Raw genomic sequence first — 13035 nt, 5'->3', positions numbered from 1 at the left:
AACCTTCCTGACGTCAGGAAAGTGACTTGGCTTTCCACTACCCACACCTCCTGGCCTAGTGCCAGGTTGGGTGTGTGTGTGTGTGTGTGTGTGTGTGTGCGCGCGCGCGCGCGCGCATATGTGTGTGTGTGTGTGTGTGTGTGTGTATTTTTGCGTGCATGCGCATGCCTGTGTGTGTCTGTCTGTGTGGTGTGTCTGTACCTATCTGTCCCTCTGTGTGAGGGTGTGTGTGTCTGTGTGTTTGCATCTGTGTGTGTCTGTGTGTGTGCTTCTGTGCAAGTACATTGGTGTTTGGGAGTATGAGCAGGTTTGTGAAGGTCAGAGGGCAATCTCTTTTGTCAGTCTTTCCTTTCTTGTTTGAAGGTTGTTTTGAGCCCAGTCTGAGGGCTCTGACAAAAACATGATGGTTTAATTGTGGAAAACAAAACCTTTTAATATTTTCCCTCTGTCATTCGTCACCATGTGTCAAAATGTTTGATTTTTAAAATTACTGCTGGAGTTGCTGGCCTGAGGCTTGTGAAAAACTGTCAGATGAATTTTAGCTTGGGATTAGGACAGTACTTCTAGACATTTCTGAAATGGCCATAAACAGATGTATGTTGTTTATACTATGTACTTTCAAGGAGCAGCATCCTCGGCACTAGCGATTACAAGTTAAATGTACCAATCAACTCTGAAAAACGTGGAAGATACATTATGTCCCACAGTGTCGAGCCTTTGGTCAAGATCTAACTCCCTGCATGAAAATAAATCCATGCACATTTGTTTTATCTTTAATAAATGGTAAAATTACATGTATGCCAAGGACTTGTATTAAAGTGAATTTCTTCACAGCTTATTATCTGTTCATGTGTTGTTTGTTTGCCTACCTATTCTGTATGCCTATATGCAGGCACACTGAAAATATTTCCCAGATGAAAACGGTTTGCTAGATAGGAAGTGTCCTAGGTTTCATCTCCCACCTTTCCAGACCCCTGTGATCAGCCACCTCTCCAGCTTCACTCTGCCCCTTCCGTTCCAGCAGCAGCAGCTCTGTCCAGGGTGGCTACCTCTTACATTCCCTAGGCCCCATCTGCCTCTGGGCCCAGCAGTATCTGGACTTGCTTTCCAGACACACCAGACTTTCAATTCCCTTCTCAGATCACAAGGCCCTGGCCCTCTGGGTGGACCATTTTATGATTTGGTGGTAGAATACACCTTGAAAAGGAATACAGGCTGCACATCTTAACTGAAATCCCTCTGAAACCAGAGACTAAATCTTCCATGCATGCAGTAGCCCACCAGAGTGTGCAGTAGACTACCACAGTGTGCAGTAGACTGGGGGACACAGACCTGGGTGGGCAATCAGGATGCTGGGTTCTATTTCTTCCACTTGATATGCTGCCTTCCCTGAGGCCAGTCCCTGCAACCCCCAGGGGCCTCAGTCTCCTCCCTCTCTCTCTTGATATCAGGGTGCCAACCTATCAATTACTGCTGAGTACAAAACTTGAGAAGCTTAGTATGTGCTGAATAATCTCCAAGTGCTTCTCTGAAGTCATCCTCAGAAGTGTGGGGTACCCAGCCCCAAAGGCGTTCCAACTAACCTCGTGTACCCAGCCAAGAACAACTTAGCACAAAGTTTCCCATCTCTGGGCCATCTCCACCCCATGTTCCTTTGCAAGAGGCCAGCTACCTGTTTATCTGTGAGTCTGGCGCCAGTTCGAAGAAGAGTTCTTCAGAGTCATCAAGGCCTCAGCAGCTTCCAGTGTCTCCTGACACTCTGAGGTGTCAGAAACCAAGGCCTGGTCAGAGGCATTGGTGCCCTGCAAAGGAACAAGTGTGAGGAGAACATGAGCCTTGTGTCTGACACCTCTTCTCAGAAGCAAAAATGACCCCTCCCCCACCCCCAGTGCTCAGATGCCTCCAGTGCCCACTGCCAATGTCTAGACAGCCTGCTCTACATCCACTTTGCTCTCACCACCCAAGTTTCCGGAACCCTCGCTTCTGCAGGGACCCGTGGCACCAGTGGATGACGTTCCGTGACAAGACATGGCACGAGGACCATATTTACGCATCTGGAAACAAGAGTTGAGGGGATTAAGCACTTGGGTGTGTAGGCAGCACCTGTAGAGGGAGACTGGCAGGCTTTTTGTGATATCAGAAGGTGGGAATCCATAGGACTGTGGAGACCTTAGACCCCATGGCTTAGACATGCCTATTGTCCTGCACAGTCTGTTTTCCTCTCCACAAACTGTTCCCCCTATTCCAGACACATTTTTCCTAAGGCATTAATCTGTGCAGGCTTGTATGTGTGTGTGTGTTTTGTTTGTTTGTTTGTTTGTTTGTTTGTTTGTTTTAAGAAGATATCAGGGAACGACCAGTATCTACATTTTAAGTTGCAAAGTCCCTGGAGAGCTATTGTGACCTTCGTTTTCAGGGAGTGGTTCTCAACAGCACTTTGCCCAGCCACCTCAGATCATGAAAGACAAGGCTGGAGTATGTCCAGGAAACTTTCTCTGCTGGCCTCTGGGGTGACCCTTTCCATTCATGACCCTAGGTTTCATTGAGACCTCCTGTCTCACCGGTCTGCTATGATGTAGAGAAACAGTGTGCCCAGGTTGAAGGCCCAGTGTGTGGTGGCAGGCCTCGTGCTGGTGCTCTTTGCAATGGGACAGGTGTAGAATATTTTGTGCCAAAATGACCTCTAGGAAATGGATGCTTGGAAAATAAAGTTACTGGCACCAAGCCGCCGGAGTAGGGACTGCAAAATGGGAGAGGCCCCTGTCCCACCCTTGGTCTGACCTGCAGCTTTCTCCCTCCCCTCCCTTTGTCCTCCTCCTACCCATGATCATCCTCCTCCTGATCCTATGGAACCAAGCCCAGAGCTGGACACACACTGACACAAGACACAGCCAGCTCCACAGTACTTTCTACTCACGGGTTGGGCAAAGCAGAAGCCCCATGTAGCTGCATATAAGGAGAAACTATCAATTTCTGGTCCGAGGTCAGTGCCATGTACGGCAGAGTTGGAAGTGCTGAGGGCCAGCAGAACATCTGATGCCCCTGGGAGCTCCCCTGTAGAGACAGAGATCACGGGTAGGGATTGGGTTCCAGGCCAGACATGAAGAGAGGAGTCATGGGGAAATTTTAGACTGATGGCAGGAACTCAGAATGCCAAGGCTCTGACCACATCTTCAGAAACCCTCTCAAGCTTAGCATGCTCTATTGCCACTGAGAAGACTGAGGCCCCCTGAGAGGTGATGTTTCCCAATTTCAGCACAAGGCAATGTCCTGAAATGTTAGAGGTGGGAGCACTGACTTTAAGACACAGTTGAAAAGGGTCTTGACAGCAGCTGGTGAGAGCCCCCCACTGTAGCAAAAGATTCTTACCTCCTGGTGACTAGTGGAGGGCAGGTCTTCAGGCTGGCACACAGTGTTCTCCTTCTCGGCTGTGAAAGACCAAGAAATCCTCCCCACCAGCTGCCCACCTGCCTCTTCTGAACATACTCATGGCTACTCTGAGGACTCATCACCACAGACCTTTTCAAACCCCCACCCCAGCCCCCACTCTGCCCCCAATCCCCACCCCTATTCCAAGACCTCTGCTTCCTGCAAATAAGTGATACCTATCACGGATATGATGCTATTTCCTACATGGGCCCACTGAGGTCCAGGGAGTACGCCCAAGGTCATACTGTAATTCTGTGACAGGGCTGGTCACAGTTACTAGTGCTGTGATTCCCTCCAACCAAACAAAGCTCCCTCCCCAGCCAAGGACACTCACTGTGACCTCTTGAATTGGCAGGGGACTTCTTGCTCTGCCTGGGGTTTTTTCTGGGGACAGTTGTTCTGGGTAGTCCAATCTGGCGTCTCTTTACAGGTGTGCCATGCACCATCTCCTCAGAACTCAGGGCAGGCAGGGCCTCTTTTTCACAACTGTAGGAAATTCAAGGAAGCCTGCTGGTCATGTGCAAAGGGGGCCTGACCCCCCTCCTGCACCCAGACACCATACTCACGAGGACCCAGCACAACTGGGACTCCAGCAGACCTGAGAGTGGGAGGAATGGGCTTCTCACCTGACTTGTATTTCATCGCCACTACTAACGCCTCTGCCAGAATGAGCTTCAAGTCCACTGAGGCCTGGTTCTTTCCCCACTTCGGCTCCAGCCTGGTTCTTCACGTTACCTTCTGAGATGGAGGGACAGCAGGGAACACCTGGGTTGTCTTTTGGTTCCATGGTTCTGGAGTGGAGAGCAGAAACACCACTGTATCTCTATGACCCAACAGTAACTGTTCTTTTTTAAGAAACATAAAATAAAAAACTCCAAAACCAAAAACCAAGAACAAACCAACAAAAGAAAACAACACAAACAAGAAAACAAAGAAAACTGCTGACTAGAATCTTCTTCTATCTCCTATTCATACTCACACAGTCAACATCCTTCCCATGTTGTCTCACTCATCCACCACCTCCCCACATCAGCCTCTGGGCATTGGCTCCATTATGAGATCAATCTGCTCAGACTCATGCCACGGGTATTCCAGGGATATGTCACCAGCCCCTGGCCTCCTCAGCCCCTGGCCTCCTTCAACAATCACGCAATGGCTTGGACACTTTGACAGCTGCCTTCCTGGTGCCCCATAATTAATTATTCAACCCCCCAATCCATGAAATCCTCTTGTTCTTCTGAAGACAGTGGACACAGGAGTCATACCTATAAACCCACCACCCAGGAACCTGCGGTAGGGGGATTATGACTGAGATCGACCTGGTGAGATGCTGGGTTTCAAACAAACAGTATTCTCGAGAATTCCATCGAGATCTCTCCGAGCTAGTCTTTTACCCTTTCATTCCTTCCCAGCATCCTACAAGTGACAGGTGTTTGTTGAAGCCCATGGGGAGTACCGGGCCCCGACTAGACCAAAGAAAATGTCAGGCAGACTCAGCTTTCTACTGCTCAACACACGCTCTCTCTTTTCGTCAAACCCACACATTCTCTCCCCAGCTTTCCCCGAATCTTCGGGAGTTTTCTGTCTGTCTCAAAAATCGGCGACGGTCGGGGCCAGGCCCGAGTATGGCGTATTCTCCTCCCTCACACCCTCTACCTGCCTCAACTGCTCCCTGGCAATTCCCGGATTGGCAGGCAACCTGAACAAAAGTACTCTCCGGAGGGGTTGGGGCCCGGCACAAGCGGGCTGGAGGGGTAGGGGCCCGGCACAAGCGGGCTGGAGGGGTAGGGGCCCGGCACAAGCGGGCTGGAGGGGTAGGGGCCCGGCACAAGCGGGCTGGAGGGGTAGGGGCCCGGCACAAGCGGGCTGGAGGGGTAGGGGCCTGGCAAAGGCGGCCTGGAGGGGTTGGGGCCAGGCACAGGCGGGCTGGAGGGGTTGGGGCCCGGCACAGGCGGGCTGGGCAGAGCCCACACGGGCTGGAGGGTGGCATGGGAACGAGGGCTGCTCCTCCTGGTTGTTTTCCATCTCCGGCAGGCTTCGCCGAAAGCCACCTGAAAGCGAAGGAAATGGGTACCTGAGCGGGAGGGGGGAAGGCACAGGGGGACGGGAGGGTCTTATTCCCGACGCCACGGCGGTTACCCCGACCTCAGTCCCTCAGAGTCAGCGAGTTGCGCTCCTGGGAGAGGCCGCCGCGACGGCTCGGCTCCTCGACGACGACGACGGTTGCTCCCCTGCTCCACTTCCTGCCGGGCCCTGAGGGCTCTGAGCCTGCAGCGCTCGCCCCGCGCCTGCCCCCCGCGCAAGGGCGCCCCCCCGCGGCTGCTCGGAGCCCGCTTCCGCCCGCGGGCAGAGTGGGCCCACGAGGCGCCTTGCTAATCCCGCCTTCAGCCCGGAGGGACCCACTGAGCGTCGCACCCTCTGCCGGTGGATCCGGAAATCGCCTCGGGTTGGGGGTGCAATACCGCGCGGTGGGAGTGCACGCCGCCGCCTCAGGAGGCCCGCGGCCTAAACTCCAGACTGTCCTTCCCAGCCCAGGCGAGAGTGTGGCCTGGGCCGCCGTCGGCTTTTCCCACTCCGCGACATCCTCAAAGCCCCGCAGAGCACGGCCGACGGCGGGATCGCTGTGCTCCGTCTTGCTGGAGACCGTCCCTGACCTTCCTTTTCCGGTCCAGGGACAAGTCTCCCGAGTTCCCTGCTAGCTCTACAGCCCCCCTCCTTCCTTTCTTAAAATTAGTAATAAAAAACAAAACAAAACAAACAAACAAAAAAACCTCACCCCTTTGCATGACGCGGTGGTGACCTCTAGGAAACGCTGCTGATTCTTGCTCCTCGGGCGCTAATGTGGCTTCGCTGACCCTTGTCCTTTGTCCTTCCATGCATCTGTGCGTTTCTTCATGTCAGTTCCCCAGTAAACTCGGTTGAAACGAGTTCGGGCTGCATTTTCGTGATTCTGGGCGTGGATTACGAGGGAACTGGCTGTCCACGGGATGCCCAGCCGTCCTAGTCTTCACCTCGGCATGTCTCTCCCTTCGAGTGGCTCTCTCATATGTTTCTATCTTTCATTTTTGTTTTCAGTTTTCTCCTTTGTACATTCCTAGCTGGTACAGCTTGTGTCCTTTTCATTTCACAACTTTCTAGAGCATTGCAACTCTTGTGCCTGATACCTGCTTAGCAGGAAAAAAAAAAAATCACCTGCATCAGATTTACAGAATTGCACTTGACACTTTCATTTTCAAAATAATAATTAAAAACCCTTCTTATTGGTTCTGTGTGATTGTCCAGGTGAAGGTGTGAACAGTACTGCACATCCCTGAGACATCAGCATGTCCTCTACCTGTTGCCCAGAGCAGGGATATCTGCCCGGCTTTAAGTAGGAACAGACCCCTGCTACTGCAGGGCCACGGGCCCAGATGTGGCTCTGGGTGGCAGCTCATGCCAGTACCCCACCAGGGTCCCGGGGGGCATCACTGGCTGCTTAATACCCTCAAGTCTCCAGTTCTGCCTCTCTTCGTTATGCCTACATCCTTCTGTTTCTCTTTCTCTTCCATTTCTCCACCACTTACTTGCTCCTTCCAGGGTCACAGAGTGTCTGGGGTCATCTCAGGAGTGGTCCTTAGGAGTGCTATGCCCTGCTTGTGCAATATGGCACAGGGCAGGAGTGATCTCAGGCATTCTCTTCCCACCCCCAGGCCTGTGCAGTGCCGACTGGTGGTCGTCCAGGTTAGCTTCTTATCCAGGCCCCCTGGCACCAGTCTGGTGGTCATCTCGTTGTTTCTCGTAGCCCACACCATCCCTAGTAACCTCATGCGAGGGTCCTCTGTCTAGGGCTCACTCCTGCCTGGGACACTCAGACTCAGGTGGCATTCTTCTAGTCTGTCTTGCTCCTAGTCCTGTGAGCCATCGGGACCTGCACAGTGCAGTGGTGGTCATCTTAGGCTGGCTCCACTTGAGACCCCTGCTGCAGGTGTGGTGGTCATCTCAGACTAGCTTTTTCTCTGGGAATGTTAGGCTACTAATTATTCAGACAGTCACAGGTCAGAACAGTGCCACCTACTGACACACAGGTGACACAGCAGCCACACCTGCAAGGCTTCTAGGGCCAGGGCACTTGACTCTAACTGATGCAATGTTCCCAAAGTCAGCCTCCATACTAAATGTCATTATGTTAGAAGATACACACCTACATTCTGGGACTTTTCTCTGAGTCTGAGTTCATTGAAAAACTGTTCACATGTTGTTGTTCTTGCTGTTGTCATTGTTTCGGCTTACCAGAAGGCACTCTAATAAGATGGGGGTTGAAGGTTTTGTATAATATGGCCCAACTTATGAGACAAAAAAAAAAAAAAAAACAGTGTTAAGAGGAAAGTTCATAGCACCAAGTGCCTTCATAAAGAAATTGGAAAGATTTCATCCAAGTAAGCTAACCTCCCTCCTGAAAGCTCTAGAACAAAAAGAAGCAAACACACCCAAGAGGAGCAGATGGCAGGAAATAATCAAACTCATGGCTGAAATCAGCTAAGTGCAAACATAGCACAATACAAAGATTTAACAACACCAAGAGCTGGTTCTTTGAGGAAATCAACAAGATAGACAAACCGCTTACCAAACTAACTAAAAGGCAGAGGAAAAGAGAGGGAGAAAGTATACAAATTAAGAAAACCAGGAAAGAAAAGAACATAACAGACACTGAGGAAATGCAAAGAATCATTAGGTGTAACTACAAAAACTTGCCCTACCAAAACTGGAAACTCGAAATGGACAATTTTCTTGATTGAGACCACTTGCTATTGTTAAATCAAGATCAACAGCTCAGACACTAAGATCAACAATTAATAAATTGGACCTCATGAAACTGAGAAGCTTCTGCAAGGTAAAGGATACCATCAATAGAATAAAATGGCAGAGTACAGAGTGGGAAAAGCTCTTCACTGAGCCATCATTCGCCAGACAGATAATATCCAAAATATATAAAGAACTCAAGAAATTAAATACCAATTAACCAAATAACCCAACTAAAACTGAGGTGCAGAGCTAAACGGAAAATTCTCAGGAAAGCAATTTCTAAAGGCTGAGATGCACTTAAAGAAATGTTCAGAGTCTCTCGCCATCAGGGAAATCCAAATCAAAATGACGCTGAGGTTCCATCTTACACCCATCAGAATGGCTAAGATCAAAAATCCAAGTGAAAGCACATCCTGGTGAGAATGTGGAGACGTAAGAACTCTCTTCTATTGATGGTGGGAGTGAAACATGTACCACACAACCACTTTGAAAATCAGTCTGGCGCTTTCTCAAAAAATTGAGAACAGTCTACCTCAAGACCTAGCTATACCACTCCTAGGCATATATCCAAAATATGCTCCTCCACATCATAAGGACATTTGCTCAGCTCTGTTCTAAGCGGCTTTATTCATAATATCCAGAAACTGGAGAAACCTCAATGTCTCTCAACCAAAGAACAGATAAAGAAACTGTGTTACTGTAGGTCTAATATCTGTACATGCCATGTGCTTCCTTGTGGGTCTGGGTTACCCTACTCACGATGATGTTATTTTTTGTTTATTTGTTTGGTTGGTTTTGTTTTGTTCCATCCATTTGCCTGCAAATTTCATGATTCCTTTGTTTTTAGTATCTGAGCAGTATTCCATTGTATAAATGTACCTCAACTTCTGTATCCATTCTTCGGTTGAGGGACATCTAGGTTGTTTCCAGTTTCTGGCCATTACAAATAAATCCAACATGAAGATAGTTGAGCAAATGGCCTTGTTGTATGGTAGAGCATCCTGTGGGTATATATCCTGGGAAGGTATAGCTGGCTCTTGAGGTAGAATTAGTTCGCAATTTTCTGAGAAAGTGAAGTGCCAGAATGATTTCCAGAGGGGGTTGTCCAAGTTTGCATTCCCACCAGCAATGAAGGAGTGTTCCTCTTTCTCCACACCCTTGGCAGCATGTGCTGTCACTTCACTTTTTGATCTGAGCCATTCTGACTGGTGTTAGATGGAATCTTAGAGTCCTTTTGACTTGCATTTCTCCGATGAGTAAGAACATTGAACATTTCTTTAAGTGCTTCCCGGCCATTCAAGATTACTCTGTTGTGAATTCTCCATTTAGCTGTATACCCCATGTTTTAATTGGATTCTTTGGTTTCTTGATGTTTAGTTTCTTAGGTTCTTTGTATATTGGGGTATTAACCATTTGTCTGATGTAGGGTTGGCAGGCCCAAAAAAGTTAAGTAACAAGGAGGGCCCAAGGGAAGGTGCCAGAATGTTACTCAGAAGGGGAAATAGAATAGATCGCAGATTTGGATGAAAAGTGGGAACTGAGCAGGAGATGGAATGGGGAGGGAAACAAAAAAGGGGATCAGATTTGAAGAGAATGGAGGTGAGAGTTGAAATGGCTAGGAATAAAAAGAGAAAGTGACAGGGACATCTCTTTGAAAAGCTAGAGGCCTATAGACAGGGTAGGTTCCTGGGAGGATATGGGTGTGACCCTAGCTAACAGAGGGGTGGGAGGCGGGATATGAAGACTGAAGTGAGCACTTCCTAGAGAGGCAGGACTAGTGGAAGGAGAGGAATAACAACCCACTGACAAAACCTTTCATTGAAAAAGTACCTTGCCAACAAGAAGTGCAGGGATAAAGAGGGAGCAAAGATTAAGGGAATGTCCAACCAATGATTGGCCCAAACTGAGACCCACCCCATAGTAGAGAACCTGCCCCTGACTGTATTAATGTTGTTCTGCTATGCTTGCACACAGGAGCTTAAATTGACTGTCATATGGGAGGATCAGGCAGCAGCAGATCTTGGAGACACATGCTGGGACTCATGGACTAGCTTGGGGTAGAGCTCCGGAGCTACTGTGGAGGAAGTGTTGGGGGAACGATGGAAGGACCCAGAAAGGACAGGATCCTCACCAGAAATCATATAGAAGAGTTGGGGGAATGGTTGAGGGAGAGGGAGGGGTCAAGGACTCCACAAGACCTACAGAGTCATAACCTAGGCTTATAGAGGCTCATAAAGTCTGAAGCATCAATCATGCATGGAGTGGTCCAAGCCCCTGCACACATGTAGGAGATAGGCAGCTTGGTCATCATGTGGTCCTCCAACTACTAAGGAGGGGCTTTCTAAGAGTGTGTGAGGCCTTCTTTTGTATCCCTTTCTCCTAACTGGGCTGCCTTGCCTGGCTTCATTGGGAGAGGATGTGTCTAGTCTTGCAGCATTTTAATGTGCCAGGACAGGTTGCAACTTTGGGGGCCCTCCCCGGTCTCTGAGGAGAAAAAAAGGGAAGGTTGGGGGAGGGATGTGCGAAAGGGGATGGTAAAGGGAAGAGGAAGGTTAAAATTAGGATGTAAAGTGAATAAATAAAGTACTTAAAGATTAGAGAAAAGAGAAAGAAAAGGAGTGCTGAAGTTGTGAGGTTACAGGTATAGGTCATGGTTACTATGTGGGACTGTGTAAGAAGAAAAAAAAAAAAAACACATCTGCTAACCTAAAACTTCTCCAGAAATGACATCATGATGCCTAATGTATTTTATGCTAACCTTAACTTCAAAGCATATTTCTACACATCTTGTATGATGAAAGAGAGAGAGAGAGAGAGAGAGAGAGAGAGAGAGAGAGAGAGAGAGAGAGATGGAGGGAGAAACAGAGCAGAGCTGGAGAAGCCCTTGACTTATATACATGAGATCACACATTAGACCCCATGTTAGAAAACAGACATGAGTGATAATGTGTGTTTGTAATCCCGGAGGCAGTCCTCTGCGAGGCTACCTCTTTGGATTTGCTAAATCCAGAGTGGGGTGAAACCCAGATGTCCAGTTGTCAGTCACTGAAGCAGAGGATGTAGGCTGATTTGACGGTGAGAGGTGGGACAACTACAGCCTCCACTCTCCATCAGTACCTGAAGACAGGATGCAAAGGCAAAGTCTTATCACAAATACGTCACAGCCTGGCTCTCTAGTTATAGCAGAGTGCACCAGAAGTCTAAGATTTTCACTGGGACCAACGAGCAGGCCTGTTCCTACATGAATCCATTCTCTCTGGCACTGGCTCCTCCATCAGTCCCAGCCATATGTCCTGTTGGTCAACCCCAGGGTCTCTGACAGGAGTCCTGCATTCCTTCACCCCTGGCCACAGAGTTTCTGGCATAGCTCTCATTGCCCACTCAGAGAGACCCCAGTGAGATGCAAGCCCCCCAGCTTCATTTAGCATCCTTTGTCCCAGGTTATCCACCTAGAGGAGCTTCCAACTCACACATTGCTCTTCACTGGCCAGTTTTACCCAGCAACCTTCCTTTCCAGCCTCTGGCTACAAATGTCTCCTCTGAACACACACAGCCCTTCCTTAATGGATCTCTAACTTCAGCCTGGGACGGAGCCCATGTTTCAAGTCCAGATGGACAATGTCCTGAGTTGGCATAATTGTCTCCCCCTATCCCAGAGCCCGAAGGCCTGTGCATATCCTCCCGTGCCTTCTCAGGCTGCTGTGGACTGAGACACAACTGCAGACTGGGAGTCTTTTCTTTTCACCCACTTCTCTTCCTTCCACTTCATCTGCTGCCTGCCCTCCTGCAAGACCTTGCCACCTTGAGGGCCTCACAGTTTTCTTGACTTCTGGCCACTGGCCGTCTGCCACTGTGCAAAAACACTTGATAAGTGAAGGCTCACTGAGCCGATCCTGGGTGCCACTTCTCAACCATAGTGGAGAGCTGCAGGCTCTGGCCTCCAAGGGAAGGAAACCACCAATTCTAACTACCACTCTCTCAGCACGAGCTCCCCAGTTTCCCCAGTCTGTACACTCCACGTTCCTCATTCAGGGAGTCAGCTACCTGGTGGGTTGCAAGTCTCTTGTATGCCACAGAGGAGTTATGCAGAATCAGGAGATCCTCGGCAGCATCCATGACCTTCTCCCTATCTACCTCAGCTGGAAATGTGCCCTGCTTGGGGATGTCTGGGTCCTTGGCTAGACTGCAGGGTGTCTGGTTGGAGATGTTGATCCGGGTGGAGGTGATAGGACCCGGGTTGGCAATATGACGGTCCTGAGAACAGATGGTGGAGACCTGAAAGAAAGAGATGTGACAGAATGAATTCTGACAAAACACTCCTCCCCACTTCATGACAATGGACCCTTCAGCCTCCATTCCTTTCCAATAACCCCCTCATCTTTTGGGGTCTTCTCTTTCCACCAGTGAAGGCCCTCCTTTCCAAGGACCTTGACCCCACTCATTTACCAGGACCTGTGTCTGCTGAAGTGGTTGTCAATGCTGACACAGGACTGCATGATCATATTAGGGACCCTGAGAAGATGAAGAGGAGAAACACACACGGTAAGCACTCTGGGTGACAATTCCTGCAAGTACACATGGAGAGCTGGGGGCTCTGCAATGTCAGGTTGGGGAAATGCAAATATCTGTGGACAGTAGACAAACGACACTAGTCATCTGGGCCTGGAATTGATCTGATTTCGCCCCAACTTCCTTCCATGTAACTTCCTGGAGACACGACTTTATTTATTTATTTATTTTTATAAACTCTTTCCTCCCCAGGTACAATGGAGATGACCAAGGACTCTTCTAATCTGAAAGTCACCAAGAAAGATGTGAGTAGGG

At 49.3% G+C, this 13035-nt stretch overlaps 1 pseudogene; it reads right to left on the bottom strand.

Annotated features, from left to right (window-relative positions):
* Positions 1–7429: 7429 nt before the first annotated feature.
* Positions 7430–7533, bottom strand: LOC132650264 (small nucleolar RNA SNORA17; annotated as a pseudogene).
* Between the last annotated feature and the right edge of the window lie 5502 nt (positions 7534–13035).

Source organism: Meriones unguiculatus, chromosome X (assembly GCF_030254825.1).
Source record: "Meriones unguiculatus strain TT.TT164.6M chromosome X, Bangor_MerUng_6.1, whole genome shotgun sequence".
In the NCBI taxonomy this organism is placed as follows: Eukaryota; Metazoa; Chordata; class Mammalia; order Rodentia; family Muridae; genus Meriones; species Meriones unguiculatus.
The sequence above is the reverse complement of the archived record's forward strand: the minus strand, read 5'-3'. Positions and strand labels throughout refer to the sequence as shown.